The sequence below is a fragment of the Mus musculus genome, chromosome 18 (assembly GCF_000001635.26).
Source record: "Mus musculus strain C57BL/6J chromosome 18, GRCm38.p6 C57BL/6J".
NCBI lineage: Eukaryota > Metazoa > Chordata > Mammalia > Rodentia > Muridae > Mus > Mus musculus.
Window position 1 is genome coordinate 46,350,781 of NC_000084.6, and position 6,785 is coordinate 46,357,565.

Below are 6,785 nucleotides of genomic sequence, written 5' to 3' on the forward strand. Positions count from 1 at the left end.
GGGGGGAGGTCGTGTTGATATCCAGAGGTTTTTCCTTCTTACAGCTGGGAAGAGGTAGAAGTTGTGGGTTCCTGCTAGACTTGATGCCTCACCAGCTGGTAAACTTGGAAGTCCCCTTGTTACAGTTCCACCCACTCAGGTAGAGGGATCTCCCTTATTATTCCTGGATGGTGGTGAAAGCACTGAATTTAAACCAACCAGTGAGTCTCTGATGTGGCCTCAGTGGACGTGAGAGTGATGTCACCATTCATAAAGCTTAGAAATCGAAGCTCCCCACATGTCTTAGCTGCAACTGTGGGCAGAAGGGCTCATTTACTGCCTGGTAAAGTTAAAGTGTTGGTTTTCTTCTTGGTCTTTTTTGGCACTATCATATTGGTAGTGAGGGTGGAAGTATAGGCTCTCTGCTCAACATTTGCTGAAACAGGATATCTTAATTAGGATTTTACTGCTGTGAACAGACACCATGACCAATGCAAATATCATAAAGGACAACATTTAATTGGGGCTGGCTTACAGGTTGAGAGGTTCAGTCCATTATCATCAAGGCAGGAAGCATGGCAGCATCCAGGCAGACATGGTGCAGGAAGAGCTGAGAGTTCTACATCTTCATCTGAAGACTGCTAGCAGAATACTCACTTCCAGGCAGCTAGGAGTAGGGTCCCACAGTGACACACCTACTACATGAAGGCCATACTTCCAAATAGTGCCACTTCCTGGGCCAAGCATATACAAACTGTCACGGGGACCACCGTTTTTTCTGTGGAGTTTGCCTGGAACAGCACAGTGTGTGCTGTTGTTTTCCTTTGCTAGAGAGAGCAGGCTTATAGTGAACATCTTTGTGTCGGCATCCACTGGATTCTGAGGGTGTCTGGCTCCTTTAGCTCCAAGTCTGTGATACATGAGCCCTGATGAAAACACAAGAAATTCAGCACCAGATTGCTCTTTGGGATTTTGCAGTGTCTAGATAGTATGGCTGTCTTTTCTCTCCAACCTCTGACATTCTTATTTTTGTTTTCTATGTAATATCCAGGAGTTTGAGCTATATTTCATGTGTAGAATAAGGGGAAATACATCAATTCCACCTTCCTTGAAGTAGAAATGCCAGATTTGTTTTTTCCTTAAAAAGTGTTCTCTGTTTTTAAAAATCCACTATGTGTTTATTATAGCATTTGAAGTTATATAGAGATCCATAGCAAGTGGCCTATGGGATGAGAGTGAGTGACCCCCATAGACTCATATATGTGAATATTTTGTTCCCAGCTGGTGATTGTTTTGAAAAAAAAAAAAGGAGGTGTGGCCTTGTTGGAGGAGGTGTGGCCTTGTTGTTGGAGGAGGTGTGGCCTTGTTGTTGGAGGAGGTGTGGCCTTGTTGTTGGAGGAGGTGTGGCCTTGTTGTTGGAGGAGGTGTGGCCTTGTTGGGGAGGAGGTGTGTCACTGAGAATGGGTTTTCCAGTTTCAAAATCCCATGCCAGGTCCAATCGTGTTCTCCCCCTCCCCCTCTCCTCCCCCCTCCTCTGCTGTTCCTGAAACTTTTGGATCATTTGTCAGCTCTCCACTCCGCTATATAGCACCAGGCCAGCTTGCCTGACACCGTGCTCCCCACCATGCTGATCACAGACTAACACTCTGTAGCAGTAAGCAAGCACCCAATTACATGCTTTCTTTTATAGGTAGTCATAGTCAGGGTGGCTCTTCACAGCAATAGTCGCCCTAAGACAGTGAGTATGCGTAGGTGAGCATTCAACAGCCGCATGACCATCTCCTGGCAGAGCGCCAGCTTTTACTGTTGGGTACGGGTGCCCATCGTTGGGGATAGGAGGAGAATCTCCCCATCTTACCAACTCCTCAGCGCTCAGAAGGTGCCCTGCCCTATCAGAGGAGAGGTTCTGCCACCCACCTCTGCATTTAGGTACCCAGAGCCAGGATAGAATGTAATGAGTCCCTTTCCCACTGACCACAAGATGGGGGTCTTTATACCTACAAGAGGAATGAAACTTTTTTTTTTCACCTTAGGAACAGGCCTTCTTAGCACAGAATGAGGTCAATGTCCCAGAGCCGAGGTCAAGGAAGACTCTTGTGACAGAGTCAGCTTCTGAGGGTCCTCAGGTGGTGATGACCAGGAGGCTGGCCTGCCAGACAATACCACCAGCGCAGCTGCAGCCTTCCTCACTTTCCTCACATGCACGTGGTCCACATAGAGTCGTGTTAGGAGGAGAGAGTGCAGGATATGCTCAGTCATTCTATATAAAGACATAGACTTTATACTCTAGGCTTGAATTCCAGTCCTGGCTTGTAACTGTACCCTCAGTGAGTTATCCTCCCTCATCTATTTCCTCTGTAAAATGGGCACAGCAGGTGTAGGTCTAGTGTGAAGGTTAAAGAACTTAGAATGAGGCCAAACCTTGTGAGGACCAACATACTAGTTGTTTAACATCTGTGTTTTCCGAAGCCGGTATGTTTTACCAAGCCACGGGCAATCATGGTGCATCTTGGAGACACCACCACAGCTGTCTGAATGTCACTGGTCTCCTTTGATTACTTTGGATAGAGGGCATAGGCACTTAGATATATTGAAACCTTTGTGAGAAGGGTTTGGAGACTGATCTCTGAAGAATGAAGGAGTCACTCACAGATGACTGGACAGGTATGTATCCAAAAGACAAAGGAGAAGAGGCACGCGGCGACTCTCACAGTGTTGCACAGGTTAGAAGTGATCAGTAAACCATGCTTTATTCGTTACAAAAAACAGTGGGATACTGCTAATCTCTGTCTCCGTAAACTGTCTTCAGAGATGGAGTTACCATCAGCTGTGGAGGAAGGCTCTTTTTACCTCAGAGGATCCAGGAGAGTGTGGGGTTGTCCACATGACATGAGATAGAAGGGTTTGCCTTCCCTCTCTGACTACAGACCTGCTGACTTCCTGGTTCAGGAAGTCATCTTCTCCGTGCCCTTGTTCCCACATTCATCTTCCAGTTAGGATGCTCTGGAGACATCAGGCTCTCTGACCAGTTCTCTCAAAAGCAGATACTGAAGGAACAAAACTGTTTTCTGTTTTGAGTTCTGAACGCTGCCTTCCAATCAGGTCTGACAATTTCCCCAACCTTTAAATAGAGCCAGGTTAATTGCACATGCTTGTTTGAAGCCCAGGCTTAGAATAGGAGCAAATTGGACTCATTAAACCTTGGAGAGACACAAGAGTTAAAGAAGGCTACTACTGTTCTCTTCTTCAATAAATGGCACAACAGCTTGGAACCTGATTCACAGCTACACTCCAACACTCTCAATATTATGAGAGAGATGAGCATTCAGCCTTCCAATGCTATTTCTACCCTACCATCCTAAAGCACGGCAGCGTCTGTTGCTGAGCCTATTCCAGGGATGCTCATGGATTTGCATAATGAATAGGGAACTTCTCAACAGAACCCAGAATCTCTAGGGAGGAATGCTTAGCTATCGCTAAGGCAATAGTAGAGAAGAGTAGGACCCAGCAGCACATTCGCCGGGAGGCCGATTTGTGATGGCCCGACCATGGGACTTCGTGACAAGCACCTATGCGTATGAGTAATAGTATGAGGCACTATTGCTGAGCTCTCGCAACCCCACCACTTTCCAGCAGGACACGCAGTGACTGCGGTGCACCTTGAAGATGTGACCACAGCTCTCTGAATTCTACCACTTACAGTTGGTGACTTTGGACAGAAATTAGATGTGTATGTAAGTTCGGCAGGAAAGAGTAGGTGATTTCTGAACACCCTTCACCAGGCACATCGGTGTGCAATGGGGTCCCATGCAGAGGTGGGGACTTAACCATTTTCATCTGCATAGGAGTTTTCTGGGCTCAAGTCCAAGAGATGCTGATACTATAGTTACCATAGCTTGAAACAGAATGTCAATTTTTATTCCTGAAAACAGATTAAAGACCACTTCTTTTTTTTTAAATTTAATTTTATTTTTAATTTATTTTTTTACACTCCATAGTCTATTCCCTGCCCCCCCCATCCACCCTCTGACTCCACATCCCACACATTTTCCCCACCCCTGTTTCCACTTGGATGCCCCCAGCTCCCACCCCACCTGACCTCTAAACTCCCTGGGGCCTCCAGTCTCTTGAGGGTTAGGTGCATCATCTCAAAATGTGTAGCCCAGGCTGGCCTCGAACTCGTGATCCTCCTGCCTCTGCCTCCTTCAGCAAATTCTACCGGCATGGGAACTTCTAATAATTAAGATCTCAGACACATCATAGGTTGTTGTTGTTTTTTTAGGATTTCTAACCTGGTGCAGCTAGCTACACCCTCAGCACCACCTCTTTATTTGTGTTAAGGCAAAGTTCAAGGAGGCCCCGTCCCGCCCCTCCCCTCTGCGGAAACTCCCGCAGCTGTCAACTGTTCCCCTTGCTCTGGAGTTCCCTGGCCTTTGGGCTGGAGGTCTTCAAGGCTTCTTCCACAGCATTGCTGAGGTTCTGGGGGCTCTGCTTATCCTTGGAGCTCGGCCGACTGCTACCGCCTCCCTAGGTAGGGGCCCCTCACCTCGCAGCTTCATGACGCCTGGTCATCTGTCAGGGGCTTCAGCACATCACTCAGATGTAAGCTCTTGTGCCCATTAGCGCCTGCCAGCTGTGGCTGCGTGACAGGGATGATGGGTTCTGGCCTCCTCTCGGACCTCGTACCTCTTCCTCCAAGGGCGCTCTGAGAGCCTACCACAGGGATGGCCCGGCCCTGCACTGACAGGCGCCGCTTGATCAGGATGCTCTCCTGCTTTACCACTTTCTCCTCCTTGGGTTCCTCCGTACACTGTTTCCTCTGTTCTACACCAGGACGCAGTCCTACAGCTGTCATCTGTGTGGCCATGAGCTGAGCCAGGTGCTTGATCTGGGCTTCAGTGCCTGCTGACTTCACAGGGGTGTAGATGGCTTGGAAGTAGGCAGGCATGGTCTCAGGCAGGTACGCCATGCTGATGAGGACCAGATCGGCCACATTGTCAGGCGTCAGCAGAGGCTGCAAGAACTCAGCAGTGATGTCCGTGTCTGTCTGGCTTGAGGCCTTTGACGTCCCTGAGGGGCCAGGCTCCAAGTCTTTGCCCTTAACATCTCCCAAGTTGGGCTCCAGCTTCCTCTTCTTGAGCGTGGAATCTGTATTGTCCGGGGGCCGCTTGTGGGAGCTCTTGCTGCCAAGCATGTTACGGGAGATCTCAGCCTGGGACGTGCCCAGACGCACCAGCAGGGTAGTAATCTGGGCCTGGAACTCCAAGGAGGCAGGGTGCTTGAGCACGCTCAGCAAGTGCAGCTTAAGGTTCTTATGCACACTGCGCACCTGGGTCTTGGCCAGTGTTGGGGGCAGGTTGGCGTGCAAAGTCTCATAGACCTGGATCACCTTGGACATGAACATGGGTCTCTGGCGGGCGATGTTGGCAAGGGAGCCGAGCGCTGTGGTCAGGTTGATGGAGGAGATGGCGGGGTGTACCATGAACTTCAGCAGCTGCTCCAGAGCTACCTTGCCTTCTTCCCATAGGACATTGTACTGGATGTAGGGGTGATGGCGAGGGATGCGGTCCAGACTGATGTCATGCTCCTGGCGTCGGGGGACCACTGAGTCAGCCATGCGGGGTGACAGGGTGACAATAAGGCCCTCCACAAACTTGATGGCATGTGTACGGATGCCATCGTTGTCAGAATCCAAAAGCAGGATAATTTCCCCAGCCATGGAGGTCACCATGCCCCAACAGGCTTCCTGGAGATCTCTGATGACCGGGGACTTCACCATCCACCGCAGGGCTACCTTGTAGAGCTGGGTCATGGAGAGGATAGCTTTCTTTACCACGTTCACGTTTTCATCCCGCAATAGCAAGTGGAGGTTGGCGATCAGTTTTAGCAGCAGCTCAGTGTCTCGCTTGCATGCCGTCTCGATGAAACCGATGATAAACTTGCGCACTTCAGTGGACTTGTCTGCTTGGAAAGCGATGATTTCATCCAGGAAGTTGTCCAGCAGGGTGGGCTCCCTGTTAATGATCAGCTCTTGGACCTGTATGAGCACTGTGATCTTTGAGTCGTTGGTGATCAATGCAGCCTGGTTCAGAAGATCTACCACCCTCTCAGAAGTGGTCATGCCATCAATGCCTGGTCTGGCTTCTTGGGTGAAACACTGTGACGCCGCACTCCGGCGGGTGACAGTGAACCCGCTGCCGCTTGCCATGACTGCCGTCGGGTCCCCCACGTACCCCCTCAGCAGCGCTTGTGTTTTGTTTTCTATTTGGCAAAAAAAGTATTAATCACCGTTTTTTGGGAAGCGTTTTACTTTCTATATTTCTGGGAACCTCGAGTCAAGAAACTCCTTCCCTTTTCTTCTCTCAAACTAGTTTAGAGTCTCTAAATCACTGGAGGATGCCTCTTTTATTGGCTGGGGGGCGGAGAATTGCTAACCACGCCCACCCACGCCCATATACTTAATAAGTACTGATTGGATTAAATGCTGATTGAATCTGTGAAGGGGCGGGGCTCAACTTTGCACACAGATATTTGTCACCAGCAGCCATCCAGTCAAGGAAAGTTTTATATATTTCATACTGCTTCATTTTTCTTATTTTTTCTTCATTTGCTTTTTCTCTCTTTTTTTATTTTTTGTTTTGTTTTTTGTTTTCTGTTTTCTGTTTTTTGGTTTTTTTTTTCGAGACAGGGTCTCTCTGTATAGCCCTGGCTGTCCTGGAATTCACTTTGTAGACCAGGCTGGCCTCGAAATCAGAAATCTCCCTGCCTCTGCCTCCCACATGCTGGGATTAAAGGCACGTGCCACC

At 49.0% G+C, this 6,785-nt stretch overlaps 1 non-coding gene and 1 pseudogene across 1 annotated transcript in view; both read right to left on the minus strand.

Annotated features, from left to right (window-relative positions):
• Positions 1 to 665: 665 nt before the first annotated feature.
• Positions 666 to 6,785, minus strand: part of Gm4107 — a 139,603-nt gene continuing 133,483 nt past the window's right edge. The window contains exons 3-4 of the transcript XR_001782500.1: positions 2,008 to 2,239; positions 666 to 905 (exon numbers count right to left, since the gene is read on the minus strand). This is a non-coding gene — a transcript (predicted gene 4107). The remainder of the gene's footprint in view (positions 906 to 2,007; positions 2,240 to 6,785) is intronic.
• Gm4840 (predicted gene 4840) lies at positions 4,544 to 6,187 on the minus strand (annotated as a pseudogene).